At 40.1% G+C, this 21,229-nt stretch overlaps 1 long non-coding RNA gene across 2 annotated transcripts in view; it reads right to left on the reverse strand.

The window, feature by feature from the left end:
- The window catches only part of LOC306664174, a 37,128-nt gene extending 16,146 nt beyond the window's left edge, over positions 1-20,982 (reverse strand). For both annotated transcript variants that reach the window (XR_013764668.1, XR_013764669.1), the window contains exons 1-2: positions 20,941-20,982; positions 19,103-19,278 (exon numbers count right to left, since the gene is read on the reverse strand). This is a non-coding gene — a long non-coding RNA (uncharacterized lncRNA). The remainder of the gene's footprint in view (positions 1-19,102; positions 19,279-20,940) is intronic.
- Between the last annotated feature and the right edge of the window lie 247 nt (positions 20,983-21,229).

A 21,229-nucleotide genomic window follows, 5' to 3' on the forward strand; every position in this document is an offset into this window, starting at 1 on the left:
CATCAGCGAACAGGGATAGTTTGAGTTCTTCTTTTCCAATTCGTATCCCTTTAATTTCTTTGGTTTGTCTAATTGCTCTGGCCAGAGTCTCAAGAACGATGTTGAATAGAAGTGGTGAAAGAGGGCATCCCTGCCTTGTTCCAGTTTTTAGGGGGAATGCTTTCAGTTTTTCACCATTTAGAATGATATTAGCCATGGGCTTAGCATAAATGGCCTTTACAATGTTAAGGAATGTTCCCACTACCCCAATTTTTTCTAGTGTTTTGAGCATGAAGGGGTGCTGTATTTTATCAAATGCTTTTTCTGCATCTATTGAAATAATCATGTGATTCTTGACTTTAAGTCTATTAATATGGTGAATTACGTTTATTGATTTCCTGATGTTGAACCAACCTTGCATCCCTGGGATGAAACCCACTTGATCATGGTGCACTATCTTTTTAATATGTTTTTGTATGCGATTTGCTAAAATTTTGTTGAGAATTTTTGCGTCGATGTTCATTAAGGATATTGGTCTGAAATTTTCTTTCCTTGATGAGTCTCTGTCTGGTTTAGGTATCAGTGTGATATTGGCTTCATAGAATGAGTTTGGGAGGGTTCCCTCCTCTTCTATTTTATGGAATACTTTGAGAAGTATTGGAATGAGCTCTTCCTTAAAGGTTTTGTAGAACTCGGCTGAGAACCCATCTGGTCCCGACTTTTCTTTGTTGGTAAGCTTTTGATGACTTCCTCTATTTTCGTACTTGAAATTGGTCTATTTAAATTGTGTATGTCCTCCTCATTCAGTTTAGGCAATTCATATGTCTCTAGAAACCTGTTGATGTCTTCGAAATTTTCTATTTTGTTGGAGTATAGATTTTCTTTTTTTCTTTTTTTTTTTTTTTTATTGTAAACAAATGGGATACATGTTGTTTCTCTGTACATGGCGTAAAGGCATACCATTTGTGTAATCATAAATTTACATAGAGCAATGTTGTTTGATTCATTCTGTTATTTTTTTCCCTTCCCCCCACCCCTCCCACCCCTCTTTACCCTCTATACAGTAGTTCCTTCCTCCATACTTGCCCCCCTCCCTAACCCTAACTCTAACCCTTCCCTCCCCCCCATTATGTGTCAACCTCCACTTATTAGCGATATCATTCGTCCTTTGACTTTTTGAGATTGGCTTATCTCACTTAGCATGATATTCTCCAATTTCATCCATTTGCCTGCAAATGTCATAATTTTATCATTCTTTATGGCTGAGTAATATTCCATAGTATATATATACCACAGTTTCTTTATCCACTCATCAATTGAAGGGCATCTAGGTTGGTTCCACAGTCTGGCTATTGTGAATTGAGCAGCTATGAACATTGATGTGGCTGTATTTCTGTAGTATGCAGATTTTAAGTCCTTTGGGTATAGGCCAAGGAGTGGGATAGCTGGGTCAAATGGTGGTTCCATTCCAAGTTTTCTAAGGAATCTCCACACTGCTTTCCATAGCGGCTGCACTAATTTGCAGCCCCACCAGCAGTGTATGAGTGTACCTTTCTCCCCACATCCTCGCCAACACCTGTTGTTGCTCGTATTCTTGATAATCGCCATTCTAATTGGGGTGAGATGGAACCTTAGGGTGGTTTTGATTTGCATTTCTCTTATTACTAGAGATGTTGAACATTTTTCCATATGTTTGTTGATTGCTTGTAGATCTTCTTCTGTGAAGTGTCTATTCATTTCCTTAGCCCATTTGTTGACTGGACTATTTGAATTCTTGGAGTAGAGTTTTTTGAGTTCTTTATAGATTCTGGAGATTAGTGCTCTATCTGAAGTATGATTGGCAAAGATATTCTCCCACTCTGTAGGCTCTTTCTTCGCATTGCTGATAGTTTCCTTTGCTGAGAGAAAGCTTTTTAGTTTGAATCTATCCCAGTGGTTGATTCTAGCTTTTATTTCTTGTGCTATGGGAGTCCTGTTAAGGAAGTCTGGTCCTAGACCAACAAGATGAAGATTTGGACCTACTTTTTCTTCTATAATCTGCAGGGTCTGTGGTCTGATTCCGAGGTCCTTAATCCATTTTGAGTTTAGTTTCGTGCATGGTGAGAGATATGGGTTTAGTTTCATTCTGTTGCATATGGATTTCCAATTCTCCCAGCACCATTTGTTGAAGAGGCTATCTTTTCTCCATTGCATATTTTTGGCCCCTTTGTCTAGTATGAGAAAATTGTATTTATTTGGGTTTGTGTCCGTGTCCTCTATTCTGTACCATTGATCTACCTTTCTATCTTGGTACCAATACCATGCCGTTTTTGTTACTATTGCGTTGTAGTACAGTTGAAGATCTGGTATTGCAATACCCCCTGTTTCACTCTTCCTGCTAAGGATTGCTTTAGCTATTCTGGGTTTCTTATTCTTCCAGATGAATTTCATAATTGCCTGCTCTATTTCTGTAAGGTACGTCATTGGGATTTTAATTGGAATTGCATTGAATTTGTATAGCACTTTAGGTAGTATGGCCATTTTGACAATATTAATTCTTCCTATCCAAGAACATGGAAGATCTTTCCATCTTCTAAGGTGTTCTTTAATTTCTTTCTTTAGTGTTGTATAGTTCTCATTGTAGAGGTCTTTCACCTCTTTTGTAAGATTGATTCCCAAGTATTTTATTTTTTTCGAGGCTATTGTGAATGGGGTAGTTTTCCTAATTTCTCTTTCTGAAGATTCATCACTTATGTATAAAAATGCATTGGATTTATGGGCATTGATCTTGTAACCTGCTACTTTACTGAAATCACTTATGAGTTCTAAGAGTTTTCTGGTGGAATTTCCAGGTTCCTCTAAATATATAATCATGTCATCAGCGAACAGGGATAGTTTGAGTTCTTCTTTTCCAATTCGTATCCCTTTAATTTCTTTGGTTTGTCTAATTGCTCTGGCCAGAGTCTCAAGAACGATGTTGAATAGAAGTGGTGAAAGAGGGCATCCCTGCCTTGTTCCAGTTTTTAGGGGGAATGCTTTCAGTTTTTCACCATTTAGAATGATATTAGCCATGGGCTTAGCATAAATGGCCTTTACAATATTAAGGAATGTTCCCACTATCCCTATTTTTTCTAGTGTTTTGAGCATGAAGGGGTGCTGTATTTTATCAAATGCTTTTTCTGCATCTATTGAAATAATCATGTGATTCTTGACTTTAAGTCTATTAATATGGTGAATTACGTTTATTGATTTCCTGATGTTGAACCAACCTTGCATCCCTGGGATGAAACCCACTTGATCATGGTGCACTATCTTTTTAATATGTTTTTGTATGCGATTTGCTAAAATTTTGTTGAGAATTTTTGCGTCGATGTTCATTAAGGATATTGGTCTGAAATTTTCTTTCCTTGATGAGTCTCTGTCTGGTTTAGGTATCAGTGTGATATTGGCTTCATAGAATGAGTTTGGGAGGGTTCCCTCCTCTTCTATTTTATGGAATACTTTGAGAAGTATTGGAATGAGCTCTTCCTTAAAGGTTTTGTAGAACTCGGCTGAGAACCCATCTGGTCCCGGACTTTTCTTTGTTGGTAGGCTTTTGATGACTTCTTCTATTTCAGTACTTGAAATTGGTCTATTTAAATTGTTTATGTCCTCCTCATTCAGTTTAGGCAATTCATATGTCTCTAGAAACCTGTTGATGTCTTCGAAATTTTCTATTTTGTTGGAGTATAGATTTTCAAAATAGCTTCTAATTATGTTTTGTATTTCCATCCTGTCTGTAGTGATATTTCCTTGTTCATTCCGAATTTTAGTGATTTGGGTTTTCTCTCGTCTTCTCTTTGTTAGTGTGGCTAAAGGTTTATCAATTTTGTTTATTTTTTCGAAGAACCAAGTATTTATTTTGTCAATTTTTTGTATTGTTTCTTTTGTTTCAATTTCATTGATTTCAGCTCTGAGTTTAACAATTTCCTGTCTTCTACTACTTTTGGTGCTGTTCTGTTCTTCTTTTTCTAAGGCTTTGAGCTGTAGTGTTAGGTCATTTATTTGTTGAGTTTTACTTCTTTTATTAAATGCGCTCCATGAAATAAATTTCCCTCTAAGTACTGCTTTCATAGTGTCCCAGAGGTTTTGATATGATGTTTCTTTGTTCTCATTTACCTCTAAGAATTTTTTAATTTCCTTCCTAATATCTTCTGTTATCCATTCATCATATAATAGCATATTGTTTAATCTCCAGATGTTGGAATAATTTCTGTGTTTTACTCTTTCATTTATTTCTAACTTCAATCCATTATGATCTGATAGAATACATGCTAGTGTCTCTATCTTCTTGTATTTGCTAACATTAGCTTTGTGGCATAATATATGGTCTATTTTAGAGAAGGATCCATGTGCTGCTGAGAAGAAAGTGTATTCACTCTTGGTTGGATGGTATATTCTATAAATGTCCGTTAAGTCTAAATTATTCATTGTGTTGTTGAGATCTATGGTTTCTTTGTTCAATTTTTGTCTGGAAGATCTGTCCAGTGGTGAGAGCGGCGTGTTAAAATCACCTAGTATTATTGTGTTGTGGTCTATTTGGTTTCTGAAATTGAGAAGGATTTGTTTGACATACATAGATGAGCCACTGTTTGGGGCATAGATGTTTATGATTGTTATATCTTGCTGATTTATGCTTCCTTTAAGCAGTATGAAATGACCTTCTTTATCCCTTCTGACTAACTTTGGCTTGAAGTCCACATTATCGGAAATGAGGATGGATACTCCAGCTTTTTTGCTGAGTCCATGTGCATGGTATGTTTTTCCCCATCCTTTCACCTTTAATCTATGGGTATCTTTTTCTATGAGGTGAGTCTCTTGCAGGCAACATATGGTTGGATCTTTCTTTTTAATCCAGTCTGCCAGTCTATGTCTTTTGATTGATGAATTCAGGCCATTAACATTCAGGGTTATTATAGAGAAATGATTTGGTTTCCCGGTCATTTGGTTCATTTTTAAAATTTTGTTTATTTATTTGTTTGACACAACTTGTTTCCTCCTTTATTTGACAATTCCTTTAGGATAATTCCTCCCTTTGCTGATTTGCTTCTTTGTTTTTCATCTCTTCCTCATGGAATATTTTGCTGAGAATGTTCTGTAATGCTGGCTTTCTTTTTGTAAATTCTTTTAGCTTTTGTTTATCATGGAAGGATTTTATTTCATCGTCAAATTTGAAGGTAAGTTTTGCTGGGTATAAGATTCTTGGTTGGCATCCATTTTCTTTCAGGGCTTGAAAAATGTTGTTCCAGGACCTTCTAGCTTTTAGGGTCTGGATTGAAAAATCTGCTGATATGCGTATTGGTTTCCCCCTGAATGTAATTTGGTTCTTTTCTCTCACAGCCTTTAAAATTCTGTCTTTATTTTGTATGTTAGGTATTTTCATTATAATGTGCCTTGGTGTGGGTCTGTTGTAATTTTGTGTATTTGGAGTCCTGTAAGCCTCTTGAACTTGATTTTCCATTTCATTCTTCAGATTTGGGAAATTTTCTGATATTATTTCATTGAATAGGTTATTCATTCCTTTGGTTTGTTTCTCCAGACCTTCCTCAATCCCAATAATTCTTAAATTTGGCCTTTTCATGATATCCCATAGTTCTTGTAGATTCTGTTCATGATTTCTTACCATCTTCTCTGTTTGTTCAACTTTGTTTTCAAGGTTAAATATTTTGTCTTCAATGTCTGAGGTTCTGTCTTCCAGGTGTTCTATCCTTTTGGATATGCTTTCTATGGAGTTCTTAATTTGGTTTATTGTTTCCTTCATGTCAAGGATTTCTGTTTGGTTTTTTTTCAATATCTCTAACTCTTTATTGAAATGATCTTTTGCTTCCTGTATTTGCTCTTTTAACTGTCGATTGGTGCGATCAATCAATGCTTGCATTTGCTCTTTCATCTCATCATTCAATGCTTGCATTTGCTCTTTCATCTCCTCGTTTGCTTCTCTGATCATTTTAATTATGTACATTCTGAACTCCTTTTCTGTCATTTCTTCTGCCATGCTGTCACTTGGTTTTATTGATGTAACATCTAGATTTGTTTGCAGCATTTTCTTTCCTTGTTTTCTCATATTGTTCAGATATCAGTGGACCGCTGAGATATTGCAGTTTTCCTCTGTTGATTTACAATGTCCCTGAAGATTTCTATATATATCCCCTCTTAGCCTTCAGTAGGCTGAAGTCTTGGAGGAAGTTGATAATGCGGTGTTCCACAAGGAAGCTGCCTCTCTAGGAGTGGTGGCCTTCAGGTGGGGTATAGTCCCTGCTAGTGGGCAGAGGTGCCTCCACTTGTTGACCAATGGTCATCCAAAGCGGACCTAGGCTGTGGGCTGAGGCAAGGCCTGTTTGGGCCTGTGTCTCTGGTTTTACCGTCCTTGTGGGGAAACCTCACCAGGCAGGGAAGACTCACCCAGTGGGGAGGTCTCGCTGGTCAGTTTCCTCCTAGAGGTTCCCCTCAATTACAGCTACCGCCTGGGCTGGGCTGCCTTCCTCTGCAAAGTTTCCAGGGGCCCAGCCCTACCTCCTGGGCCTGGGAGCCTCACCCTTCGCAGATGAATCTCCTTAGGCTGCCCCTCCTCAGAGAATTTGCCCACAGGCCTGGAACCTTCACTCCGCCCTAAGCCTATCTCTGTACAGCTCTTCCACCCAGAAGCCTCCTAGATCCTGGGACCCTGTTCTGCACCTAATCGCCTGGCTGCGTGGCCCCTCCTCTGAGCAGCCACCCGTGGCCCCGAACAATCGCTCTGAGTCCCAGAGACCCGCCACAGGCCTCTTCCTCCAGACAGCCGCCCAGTATGCCGGTGCGGTCACTAGGAGTCCAAGAAACTCACTTCGTGCCTCCTCCTCCCACCAAGCACCCGTAGCCCTGGGCAATCAATCACTCCGAGTCGAAGTGACCCTCCCCGTTCCTCCTCCTTCTCCAGATAACCCCCCGGGTGTTCAGGAGCAGTCCCTCTGAGTGGCTCTGAATCCACGTGACCCGCTGCACGGGTCCTCTGGGCACCGCCCGGAGCTCAAGTGCGGCCACTCAAGACCAAGCGTCCCACCACGCTTCTCCTCCAGGCAGCCCCCCTGTGTTCAGGAGCTGTCACTTTAAGACCAAACAACTCACCACTCGCCTTCTCCTCTGAGCAGCCGCCTGGAGCGCTAATGCAGTCACTGCGAGTCCAAAGGACCCGCCGCGCTCCTCCTCCTCCTTCTCCTACTCCTCCGGGCAGGCCCCGGGGTTCAGAAGTGGTCAGAGTCCAAACAGCTCGCCATGCAGCCCCTTCTCTGGCAACCGCCTGTAGCTCCCGTGTGGTCACCCGAATCCAAGCGGCCGCTCCTCTTCCTCCTCGTCCTCAGGGCAGGCCCCGGGGTTCAGAAGCGTCGTTCTGATTCCAAACAGCTCGCCGCGCAGCTTCTCCTCTGGCAACCGCCTGCAGCTCTGGTGCAGTCTCTCCGAATCCAAGTGGCCACGCTCCTCTCCTCCTCCTCAGGGCAGGCCCCGGTGTCCTGAGTCCACACAGTTCTCTCCGCCACTCCTCCCCCGGGCAGCCGCCGGAGCCCCAGTGGCTGCTCCGAGTCCCAGCGCTGTGCCGAGCGGTCTCCTCTACGGCGCTCCCAGCTGTCCGAGTTCACTGCTCCAGCGGGGGGAGGGGCGTCTCGCCGGCAGTTCTACTTCACAAAGTTTCCTGCGTTCCGGGACCCCCGTCCCATCCGGGATGCCCCCCCAGGGGGTGAGAGTCACCCGGCTGCTTTGAGTTGGTCCCAAGCGTCTCAATATCTCCTCTTTTGAATCCTGAGTCCTGGAGCAACATGAAATGCAGCCACCCTCTAGGCCGCCATCTTGAAAAACCCTGACAATTACTTCTGATATTGCTTTTTCTAAATACAGGCTCCAAATGCTGCTTACTGAAAATGTTGAGATGTTATTTTATCTAAACTATCCTTGCAATTTCCCAGGATAGTTCTGCAACACTCTGAACATTTGTTCTAAACTTTATAAAATTAACATTATTACAAATGATAAGAATATGTGTATGTTCTATGGTTTTTATTAGTGCCACACAATTGTGAGAGTTGAGTCATCCTATGACCAACTTCACAGTATGAGGGAACTATCACAAATCAAAAAGTGATACTTAACCTCTCTGGGTTTATTACATGTAGTTAAAATGTTATTAATGTAAACATATTCTTTTCAGGACACTTATAAATCATTATATTAATATATATAAATCATTATATTAATATAATTATAAATAATTATATTAATGGAAGATTCTACCTACCTTCACTTTAATAACTCTGGCTAATATATACACCAAAAATATTCAGTTTTATCTCAGTAGATGGTTTCTGATCCTTCATTTACTTATCTAAGATACAAACCACAAATCAGAAGTTCTGAAAAATTTTCAAAAGATCTTCATCAGAGAACAGTTGACTATTTGACTGCCTAGGAAAGTAGACTCATGGATCCAGATTTGCCACAATAAAGCTGGCATCATGATTACCAAGAGATCTGATACTGTCAGATTTCACAAAGACTGAGTTAGAACTTCCACAACTCCCATTCAAAAGTGGTCAGCCTCACAGAAGTAGTTCCTTAAACTAAGATTAACAGGAAAAAAAAAAAAAGAATTAATTACATAGGACTAATGCACTGATTTGATTATTATTACTATTTTATTTTTAATAGACATATTAAAATTTAGATTTTCTTCTTATTCTTTTGTGCCTATGTGTGTGTGTGGCGGGGGGAGTGCTGAGGATTATACCCAGGTCCTGGCACATGCTAGGCAAGTACTCTACCACAGAGCTACACTCACAGCCCCTTTTAGTTTACTTTGAGTCAGGATTCCACTAAGTTTCTTAGGCTATCCTTGAACTTGGAAACACCAGCTTCAGCCTCCCAGCTGAGATTACAAGTGTGTACCACCAGGTCATGCTAGTCTTTTCTTAATAACCTTTACTGATATCCTCTGGAATCATTTCCTACAGATCCCACTGGACTAACGATTGCTGAGATTTCTTCCAACACTAACATCCTTTGAGCTATTACAAACAGTAATGTAATCAGTGGCATTTATGAAATGCCTCTCAGTGCATTGCATTTTGCTCACCAGGATGTGATTAGATAACTAAAAGAGTGATTTATACCTCTGTTTGTACTCTGCAACATTAATGATACGTTGCTATTAATGATTTTTAAACATTAACAACACGTTAATTTCATTTCTAAATTACATTCAAAAATATCGGTCATTGTTGTTAGGAATTGCCATATTTTGTATTTTGAACTTTCCTTCAAAGACCCATGTGTTAAAGATGCCTGTGGTGCTATTGAGAAGTGGTGGGGCATGCCCTGGAAGGTGATACTGGGACACTGGCCCCTTCCTACATTGCTTCCTGGCTGCCGTGAGGTGAGCAGTCTTGCTCTGTCACATGCTCCCACCAAGGTGTTCTGCCTTGCCTGACGAAAGGCAATAAATAGACCAACTGATCACGGACTGAAGCTGCTGAAACCATTAGCAAAATAAACCTCTCCTCCTTCTAATTCTTCAACTCAGTTTTTTGTTTGTTTGTTTGTTTTGTTTTTTTGTTTTTGTCCCAGGAAGAGAAAGCTGACTAACACAGGAATGTATGCTGTTTCTTTCTAAAGCAGTGGTTATTTTAGCATTTATCAGTGTACCCCATTTAGCCATGTTTTGCTGTTTTTAGCAAGGCACTGGTGATATATAAATTTGTGTGTCAACTTGATTTGGTTATGGCACACTGTTATTTAACCAAACAGTGATCTAGGTGCTGCTGTGAAGGCATTTTGTAGATGTGGTTAACATTTGACTTCATGTAGAGGAGACTGTCATGCGGACGGTCCTCTTAGATTGATTGAAGGCATTAAGAGCAAAAAGTAAAGGTTCCCAACAAGAAGAAATTCTGCCTCTAGAATGTCTACCTAAATTTCTGGCCTTCTGGACTTCTATATGGATATTGGACTTAAGATTGCAGCATCAACTCCTATTTCCAGTCTACCGGCTTGCTCTACCAATTTCAGCTTGCCAGTCTTCACAATCTTCTGAGACAATTTCTTTAAATAAATCGCTTTGTATCTATATCTAAATCTATGTATCTATCCTACTATTTTTACTTCTCTAAAGAACACTGACTGCTGTTGGAATGAATTTGCATGGAAGTTGGCTGAGATTAGGAGTCTGATCTGTGCCAGTAGAAAAGTTTTCCCTATGGAAAGTTAACTGAAGGCAGTTAAGGGCCAAATCCATTAATTTAATTTCATGGGACCACCCATGTTGTACCACAAGAATCCAAAAAAATGTGGGGCCTAGACCAAGACATTATCTTTAATAAAACATTTTACGTTTTAATCAAATGATGTATATATGTTTCAAGATCAGAATGTGAAAACTCAGAATGGCCATGACCTATCAAAGTGGTACTTTCTTCGCACCAATTTTTAGTTTAATGTCTGACAGATAATTATTCTAGGGGCAGGTAAGACTGATGTGTGCCAAGGAATGGACCTTATTTTCTTTATCAGAGATCTCTTTTCAAGGATTGAATGCTACAGAGAAACAAACAATCCAGAATCAGAAGGACAGAATTGAAAAAAAAAAAGAATTTAAAAATCATAATGATATATAATCATCACACAATTCTGTCTTCTTTTGGAAACCATATCTGTTCTTGTTCCAACCATTAATACTTAAAATGCTATTTCCTCTGTTCTCAGTGGGATAAGCAGTTTCAAATTCATATTCATGCATAATAAATAATTTCATGTAAATGAGATTTACATAGAAACTTTCTCTCAGAGTACTGTTGTGAAATTAGTTAAATTCCACTAAATACATATGGAAAAGGTGGGGAGCAGGAGCTTGAATTACCTTCTAGGAAAAACTGCAAAGAGTAACATGATTTTATTTCACTCAGCAGGTTCCTTTTCATACCCATTAGATCAGCCCTTCATTTGTAGCTTGTTTTGTTTCTGCTATTATTTATATTTAAAATACTTAAGTGCAAATAATGAAGACAAGGTTATGAAATAATTCATATATTCTATGCCATCTATTTATTCATTTCTCAAGGTCTACATAAGCATTTTGAAACAAAATCAGAAAAATGTGCTCCCTATATTACCATCTCCTAGGATTTTCATTCCACTACTTGGAACATTAATTACTACAGAAGGTTCTTTACACGGAACATACTCTGTCCTTTCTAGGGTACACAAATGCTAAAGAAGACATTTGTACTTTCATGAAAGATCACCACATCAAATTGTCACAGAGTAAAAGCAAGTTGCCCAACAATACTTATATTTTTATATAGTACATGTAGTGGAATGTGTGTGTATTTAGACAGAAAAATTCTGGAAGAATACATAGGAGTTATCCGTGATTACCTCAAGGAATGGTCCGGAGATGTGAGGCTGAAGGGAAAAGGAGGTTTCTTTTTAAATTTTACATGGAAAACAATTAAGGGGTAACTTGTTATTCTTCAGAAGTGTCAAGGTCACAGAAGATAAGGAGAGACCAAGGTACTGTTACAAATTAGAGAAGACAAGGGAGAAATGACAAGTGATTATAACAGGATATCCTGTATTGGATCCCGGAACAACAACAACAAAAAGATAGTGTAACAAATGTGAAATACAAATGATGTCTGTAGTTTAATTAATAGCATTGTACCAATTTTAAAGTCTTCGCTTTTAATCGGTGTATGATTACATAAGATGTTTGAAGCCATATGAAGGGCATAGGGAGGGACGGGATGTAGTTCAGTGATAGAGCACTTGCCTAGAATGTGGGAGGCCCTGGCTCAGATCCCCAGCACCATGAGAGTCTAAAGGAATTCCTTTTTTTTTTCATAAAGTATAAAACTTATCTCAAAATAAAACTTATACAAAAAAGGAAAAAGGGGACATTTTATTTTAAAAAATACACACTTCTAGTTTCTACATCACAGCACGGTATTTTGCATGTTAAATTGCTCCCAGAGGATTCTCCTGCAGATTAGAATCTAAAAGCCCCTCTTTTGCGTACTTTAAAATTATTTTTAAATGAAGAGCAAGAAATGAATGAAATGTTTGGGAAAAAAAGAAAATGTATTTATGTATTACTTGTATAATTCAAAAGAATATGAGAGGAACCTAAGTCAGTGGTTCTCAACTTTGACTCGGTGTGGTACTCACCCAAGAATTTTTTTGTTGGTACCGGGAATTGAACTCAGGGGCATTCAACCACTGAGGCACATCCCCAGCCCTATTTTGGATTTTATTTAGAGTCAGGGTCTCACTGAGTTGATGGGGGCCTGGCTAAGTTGCTGAAGCTGGCTTTGAACTCACGATCCTCCTGTCTCAGCCCCGCAAGCCTCTGGGGTTACCGGAGTGTGCCACCAGGCCAGGCTCCAGGAAGTTTTACACCCCTACTGCCCAGGATACACCCAAGATAAATTGCATCAGACCCTTTTAAATCCAGTTTGTTTATTTTGTTCTCCTCTTTCCACAGTTAGTATACATATTTCAGTTTAGGAAAAATTTAAAGACCATGGATCGGTATGTTACTTGAATAAGTCAAATTCCATTAGGTTCAGAGGCTTTAATCATCAGAGTTTCTGGTATTCACAGGAAGCCTATAAATATTCCCCTCAAGAAAAGAATAGCCTCCATTTGCTAGAGGGTGACTGGTATACAGAAATCCTTTTCTTAAATTCACTAAAACTTAGAGTTCCTGAAGACAGGCTTAGAAGGAGTGAAGACATTGAAATTAGCAATACAGCCTCCTAACTTGTGATCTATTGACTCCCACATAGGTTTCTGGTTAGAATTCAGGGAGTCCATGAACCTAGATGGTAATAAATATATCTTTATTTTCACTAACCTCTATCTTAAATTCAGAATTTCATTCAGTTATGAATATAGACAGCATAAGACAGGTATGGTGGACTGTACCCATAATCCCAGCTACTCAGGAGGCTGAGACAGGAGGAGAGCAAGTATGAGATCAACTTGAGCAATTCAGTGAGACCCTGTCTCAAAATAAGAAAACATAAAACAGGCTAGAGATATAGCTCAGGGGTAAAGTGTCCTTGGGTTCAGTATTCAGTACCACACACACACATAAACACACACACACACACACACACACACACACACGCACGCACAAAAGAAAATATAAAAGAAAGTAGACAGCAAACCACGGTTATTGACAACTGTGTCTTTATCGCCAATAGAAATTATAGACATTCTTGTTCGGTTCGACACTGATCAGTGCCTAGAAAGCTTGCAGTGAGATAAGAAAGTCTCTAAAGAATATGATGAGGAGGAAATGGAGAAGAGAAGCTGGCCACGTCTCTTATCTCCAATCTTTAGGTGAGAGTCAAAGCAGAGTGACCTTGATTATGAAGTAAAAGATGTCTTCATAAAACATCTGAAGAACACCACCTACGCAGTGGGCACAAAGCCTATCCTCTATATTCCCCCTGCTTGTAGGCACTGTGTGACCCTCTATTGTATCCTGGCCTGCTGCCTTGGAGGAGCTGTGAATAATAAAATGTCCAAACCCTCTCTGTTGAATCCTCCAAGTTCTTTTTGGTAAACAGTACACTGGGACATTTGCAGTCCTTGGTCTGAACGATTGGTGTCTTCACCAGATCCAAAGAGGAATGTGTTGACTCCAGAGTTAGAAAAGAACGTGGGGTCTCTGGGAGAAACCCTGAGCTGGCCACTGCCTTGACACGGAGGGGTGGGGACCATCACATGAGTATGCAGATGCCCCGAAAACTCCAGAGGGATTGCCGAAGGTGTCAGAAACAGCATCCAAAGTAGTCATGGGAAAGTGAAAGGAGTCAAAGAATGCTGAGGCAGCAATGGCTTAGCCCCTGCTGGATGCATTAAAGTTAACCACAGACCAGGAGTTAGCCACTCAGGCTCAGCTCCACAGACTATGGGAAGAGCTAAAACTAGAAAAAGAAGCCCAGTTAGCACAGGAAGACAGCAAAGATGTGCTGTCGTGTTGTTTAGGACTTGCATTTGAGCATCTGCAGGTTGTGGCATGCTGTTATACTAACCTGAGGGGACACCTTGGGCAGGAGCCTATGTTAGGGAGTAGATGACTAATGAAAACAGGGACCCTCAGACATGGAGCCCACTCAGTCTACTAGTTACAGTGACTCAGAAGGTGAGGTGGAGCATACATTTGCTGGTGGGACCACTAAGGAAAGCACTATGGAGATTCCTCCCTCAGAAAACTTGGAATGGAACCACCATTTGACCAGTTATCCCACTCTTAGGTTTATACCCAAAGGACTTAAAATCAGCATACAGTGATGCAACCACTTCAATAGTAGCTTAATTCACAGTAGCTGAACTATGGAAGCAGTCTAGGTGCCCTTCAGCAGAAAAATGGATAAAGAAAATGTACATATACACAATGGAATATTATTCAGCCATAAATAAGAATTAAATAATGGCATTTGCCAATAAATAGATGGAACTGGAGACTATCATGCTAAGTGAAATAAGCCAACCCTCCAAAATCAAAGACCCAAGTTCTCTCTGATATGCAGATGCTAACATACAATAAGGGAGAGAGGGAAGAATAGAAGTTCACTGAATTAGACAAAGGCGAATGAAGGAAAGGGAGAGGGAGTTAGGAAAGACAGTAGAATAAATCAGACGTAACTTTCCTATGTTCATATATGAATACACAACCACTGTAACTCCACATCATGTGCAACCACAAGAATGGGAAGTTATATGCCATGTACGTATAATATGTCAAAATATACTTGACTGGCATGTATAGCTAAATAGAACAAATAAATTTTAAAAATAATATGTACATGGAAAAAAAAAGATGTTAAGGTGAAGGACAAAGATATAATGGAGACAAGACTAGTAATGATCCAAAAGTTAAAGACCCAGTGAGAGTGGCCTGAAGAAGTGGATCCTGAGAGATATTTACATACCACCATCCCTGAGGAGCTGGTGGAACTAGGTCCTAAGTTCAGACAGAAAACAAAAGAAGCATACTCTCATGGCTGCTCCACTTGTGGGACACTTGGAGCAGATGGGATCCTGTCAAATGGTAAATATTGTATAAAAGTTCATTAACTGCTCACTCTGCTTTATGCCACCCTTACTCCAGTTCTGCCGATAACAATTTGGGGTCTTGGGGTCATTATTAACTTGATTACTCCCTTCCCCGCCACTTATAGCATGTGCCAAATTCCCATTCCCAGAGGCACGTGGGCCTCTATAGAAGAACTACAAAGCTATTAGTGGGAACTGGGAATGACACATACTATTTATGTGCTGCCTTCCCAAGACCAGACAGTATGACTTTTATTGCTGGGAGGAAGGATGCAGGGTTGCAAGTGCCTCTCCATCCATTTATCCTGGTATCAACATTATTCCCATTAGTAGGGCAGTGTTAGTAGGGTAGTGCTTCCAGCAAGCAGCACAACCAATAGTAGATCTATGGGAGACAGAAGGATTGCAGTGGAAAACAGGAGTCCATAAAACCCAGCCCAAACCGAAAGAACCTCTCTGAGTCTTCCGTAGACAAATGTGGGTAGACTTAATAGCAGGAGTAGATGAAAGGAAAATAGATACACAACCTAATGTATCAGCAAAAGGATCCCCCCTCCCATCCAGTGGAGAGCTGTAGCCTATCATCCAGTGACTTGAGACTCTGTGGATCAATGAAGGGCAAGGACAGAGCAGCCAGTGAACCGAATTGCAAATGGTATTGATGGCTATTGCTCACAAAAGTAGGCCATTAACTATCTTCACAGACAGGTGGGCCATCTTTAGAGGACTTACAATATGGCTGCCTCAATGACAACAATAGTGGATAATATCTACAGGCCTCTGTGGGGAAAACAGCTATGGGAAATGATTGGCCTTGTGTCCAAACCAAAGTTGTGATAACGTGCCATGTGACGGTGCATTGTTCTCTCCTCTTTCCAGGAAATGATGAGGTTGATGAACAGGCAAAGGTAAGACAGCTGGAGAAAGCCTCAGCAGAAGAAATTGCCACTTGGCTACATTGTAGCTCAAAGTACATTGGTTAAAAGACTAAGTGGGCAACAGAGACATGCTGGGGACTGACCATAAAAATGTCTGACTCTACTGCAAGCCAGAACCATCTTGCCTGCTCTTAGCACTACCCACAACAATTGGAGGTCACCAAGGGGCATATTGAATGAGGTGACATCCCTCTTCCATGATGGCAGTAGACTATGTTGGCCCTCTCCCATTTTTAGAAGGGGTCAAATATGTTTTGACTTATGTGGACTCAGGCTTGATGCAAGACTTCCACAGCAAAAGAGCCAATCAAAAGGCACCTATTAAGGGACTGATCCAGCTGAGTGCCATGTACTGAGGCTGACCAAGAAGCTCATTTCACAGGTCATGCCATATAGCAATGGGCTCAAGACCAGGACATAAGATTTTTCCACCTGCCATACAATCCAACAGGAGCTGGATTAACTGAAAGAATGAATGGCCTGCTGAGCCTTGAGGACTGGGAGTAATACTATGCAGGGATGGGTTGCTTTCTGCATGATGAACATGGAAAAGAAAAGAAGATAAGGTGGAGGACACTAAATGAGAAACCTAGACCACTGCAGCCTGCAGCCATTTCTATCTCACCCAGGGCCACCAGCATTATGGTTATAGATAAAGTTCACATCTACTGAGTATTTTCTTAAACTGACCTGGGTACAAGTAGTAACTTATTGTGGCTGGCTCCTCAAGACATCACATTGGAGACAAGGGGCATTAGCTGGCCATAAATTGAACGAGTAAGTCCCCAGCAATTTGCCTTGGAGATCCTTTGGAAGGAGGGAGAAAGTTCAAATTTACAAGTAAAGCCTCCTGTACTGGGAACCTGGCCCTCACAAGTACAGGTGATGTTTGGCTTGGGTCTCATTATCTGAGGAACACTTTGTAACAGTTTGTAGCAGTTATATGTAGTTCACAGTGTCTTATTCTTTCTATGCCCCTGAAGTGGAAACAGACAGATTGGTCTGGTACACTTGCCCTGGTAAGCCTACTGTGAAAGTGGATTTACTAATGCAAGACTTTAGAGTAGCCTGTTTGGTGCCCATTAAACATTTGTCATATTCTCCATAAGTCAGCAACAAGTAGCCTATTCTTGAACTACGTAATGGAAATTGCACAACATGCCAACCAGACTGACGTTTTGATCTGCTCGGAACTCCCAGTGACTGTAGCACAAGGACTTCCCTGGGCAGTTCATCCGCAAATGAGATGGATGAAATGAAGTTGGGTAAAACACAACTGGACTAAAACCCAACACCTGTCATGCTTTAACCCAAGTGTCTAAACAAATTAATGCTACCTTAATTACCTTAGTATGCTTGCTGATGGGCTCTTGCTCTTTGTACTGCTGTTGTGGAGTATGGATGCAATGTGCCTCCAGAGCCCCTTAGAGCCCTCCAGAACCTCCAGAGCTCAAGCTTCACAGAAAATGTGGGGCAGTATAAGATTGTGAGGGTCATTAACAGGCTTCTGAAGCACTGAAAAGGTGGACTGTTGGTATAAACACAAATGAGTGCCTAGGAAAATTTGCAATGACCTAAGAAGGACTTGACAGAATGTGACAATGAAAGAAATGGAGAGGGTAAGCTAGCCACTTCTTTTAACTTCCATCATTAGGCGAGGATCAAAACACAGTGATTATGTCTGTAAAGTAAAAGAATGTTCTCATAAAACTCCACCTGTGCCATGGGCATGCCACCTACCCTGTACATTCCCATTGCTTGAAGGTGTGGTGTGGCTTTCCATTGTACCCTAGGCTGCTGCCACTGAATAATAAAATGTCCAAACCCTCTCTGTTGAGTCCACCAAGTTCTTTCTTTGGATCAGTATGCTTGGGGCATTTGTAGCCCTGGTGCTGAACAATATTCATTATGGTTGCAAATATCTCCAAATACTATTTCTGTTTGTCACTATTTCAAAATTACAGTAGTCAATAGGCTTGCTGCTAGGTCTTTAATTCATTAATAAAGAAGCACATGCATTACTGATGCATTTAATGATTTATTATGTAGATATCTATATCTGTAAATAATTATTTTTCTTTGTAATACTATATGCCATCTTTTCCTAATACATTTTAAAGCTGATAACCTACAGATGCCTATAGATTGTAGAAACTGACTTTCCATATCTGCATCTTTCCATGAACATTTCTTAGAAGGGATTTATGGGCATCACCATATTTTTAGATAAGTTCAAGGCCAAAAAATAAGAATCTCTGCTTTGGAACAAAAGAAAACCAAACAATTACTTTATAAATTTTTAAAAACCATGATATTTTACTGTTGTTAAGATAAAAAGATTTACAAATGCATTAAGGGCCACATGCCAAACAAATCTTTTTTCATTTTGCAGAGACCTAGCACAATGGGAAAGCCATTACCACAATCATCTGTAGATAAATCATCTTTCCACAGCTCCAGAAAAATGTTTTGTTTAGGAAGAGCACCTAAGCAAAAACTGACTTCCATAACAAATATGATATTTTTCCTTTTAATCAAGCATACTGTGTTTGACAGATCCCTAATTTAGGACATTCTGTTCTTTCAAATAATGGAGAAGATACTTTTAAATTTCAACTAGATTTTGCAGACAATAGACCCAAACTCTATTTTACTTTCCTGAATCATAAAAAGGGGAACCAAATCCATACAGTGAGTGGCAGTGATGTGGTGATGTGACAGGTACAAGGAATCAATTTAGGAGTGCAAGACCTAAAGTCTTGCCTAAAGTCACTTTATTAAGGCTTATGGCTATTCATGGCTCAAGCAAAGACTTTTTTAGAAAGACAATGTCAGAAGTCTGGGCTGTGTTCTTTGACCTTAAAATGTTCATGGAAGGACAGCACTGAAGGAAATAAAAACAGAATTTGGTGAGGGGAGATTAGCAGAGGTTGGGGGGTGGGGAGGCTGCAGTGTCATATAAACTTTCAGTGTCCACAGAGCACATTGTGTAATCACCTCATTTGCCCCTCAGTGGGGACAGGCTCTGTCCTCATGCCAAGTTACATAAGCAGAGATTTCAATGTTTTTAAAAAATGTACCTTATCAATTAGGATGCTGTTCATGTTGACAAAGACATCAGGCCACTTCATCTAGATTTATGGAAACAGGAAACATCACTCATTCTTCTTTCCTACCTCCCTATTTTGCAGAAGTCTGAGTTTGTAGTAAGTTTCAGAGCATTTCAGAGTGTCACAGAAAGATAAGGAAGTCTCATCTGAGGGGACAAAAGGGAAAAACCCAGGTAGAGCACTATCAAGGATCAGGCATTCAGAAGTCTGACACTGACTGTCAAATACATTACATGGTTTTTGAGGTTTGTCTTTTCTGACCATCCTGGCTCCATCAGCCATATATATTAATAAACAAAGAGCAATCCATCAAACATAATCAAAGTGTGGGCCATAGACTAGAGGAATTATATGGGAGCTTGTGAGAAATACGTTCTCAGATCCCAACCCAGAATTACTAAATCAGAATCTTTGGGGTTGGGACCCAGGAGTCTGTGTTTTAATAAACTTTTCAGATGATTCTTAGGCACAGCTTGGCAACACTCTGCAGGCTGTTCTTCTGAGCCAGGACAGTGTCACTGTGTTATTGGCAGCAGCAGTATGATGCAGGTGTTTATTAAGTGGCCAGAACTCCACAGGAAGGGAAGCAAAGCCATGATTCATTGCACATAGATGAAGGGGGGAAAAACCATTAGCCATTCTTTAATTTGCTCATGCTAGATCCTTGCCAACAAATTTGCAAAACATTACACACCTCCACTGTGACTAACTGTTTTGAAATTGTAGACAACAGGAAGGGTTGAGTAGTTCAGAGAATTAAGACAGAACAAGTTACTTTTTCAGGTTCTTCCACTGACGTTCCATAAATATGTTGAGAGCTGAAACTGGGTCTTACTCATGCTTTTATTACCAGGATTTTGCTCAGGGCCTGCTTCATTATAGCTCCTCAATGAATGTTTGGAAAATGAGCAAATACATGAATGAATTAAACTAAATCAAGGTTTTGCCTTTACTTCTGTGTATTAGTTTGATGCTGCTTTAGGGGACAATTCATTTCCTTGCTCATATTGGTTGTTGTCATATTTCAGCTCCTTACAGTGGTAAGGCTGAGGTCCCATTCCTCTGCTGGCTGTCATTGTAGAGATGGCCTGTTTTCTTTGGCTCACAGTCACTTTCCTGTCTTTCTAGCCAGCCTTGAGTCTCTCCTTTTTCTTATTCTGCCTCACCAAACTCTTCCCTTACCTCTTCCACTTTTAAGGGCTCATAAATTTTAATGGGAAATACCCAGATAATTCAGGAAAATCTCCCCATATCAAGATTCATAATCTTCATTACATCTGCAAATTCCTTTTGGCCATGTCAAGTAACATGGAACCATTCATTACTTCACCTGCTATACTATATTATACAAAATATCTTAAAAGCATCTGCACCCTAGCAATTAAAGGGGGACAGATATGATATTCTTGTAGAATGCTACAGTCATCAACAACCAGAACTAGCCTTTGAGAGATAAGTTTAGAAAAATTAGTAGCTCTCTACAATCATCACTTTTAAAACTGCTTCCTGAGTCTCCTCCCTCATCCTGGGCAGTCCTGGACAGCAAGTTTTTAACCCTTCCTCCTGTATCTTTTGCCTGATTGCCAATCAAAGCATGTGAGAATAGTTAATCACTGTGGATGGTTTTCCGCATGCTGAGCATTTTCACACAAAACCATCTCATTCAATTATCACATTATCTCAACTAAGTTTCTGTATTGCCATTTTAGAGGCAAGTGGAGGCTTAGAAAGTTTAAATAACCTATTTAAGATAGTAAACAGTGGAGTTTAGATCCTATTACTAGTCCCTTTTGTTCACCTTTACTCACCCTGCTTCCTTATGATGCCCCATTTTCTCATGTTTCCTTCACTCCAAGAAGTAAACAGCAAACCTAAGTCAGGCTTTTATGTTCCCTCACTGGTATGCAAAGGGCTCTTTCATAACAAGATCTCAAGCATCAAAGGATGATCTGAATGGTGAAAATCAAGGTACTTTGGGGTGGGCCCAGGGAGGAAGTCAAACATGTGGTTTTACTTGGAACACAAACATTTATACAGCCTGGCCAAGCAGGCATTCAGGAGAAGAATCTTTTAAAATTCTTTCTACCAGAAAAACAG

This window comes from Sciurus vulgaris (genome assembly GCF_902686455.1).
Source record: "Sciurus vulgaris genome assembly, chromosome: 6".
NCBI lineage: Eukaryota > Metazoa > Chordata > Mammalia > Rodentia > Sciuridae > Sciurus > Sciurus vulgaris.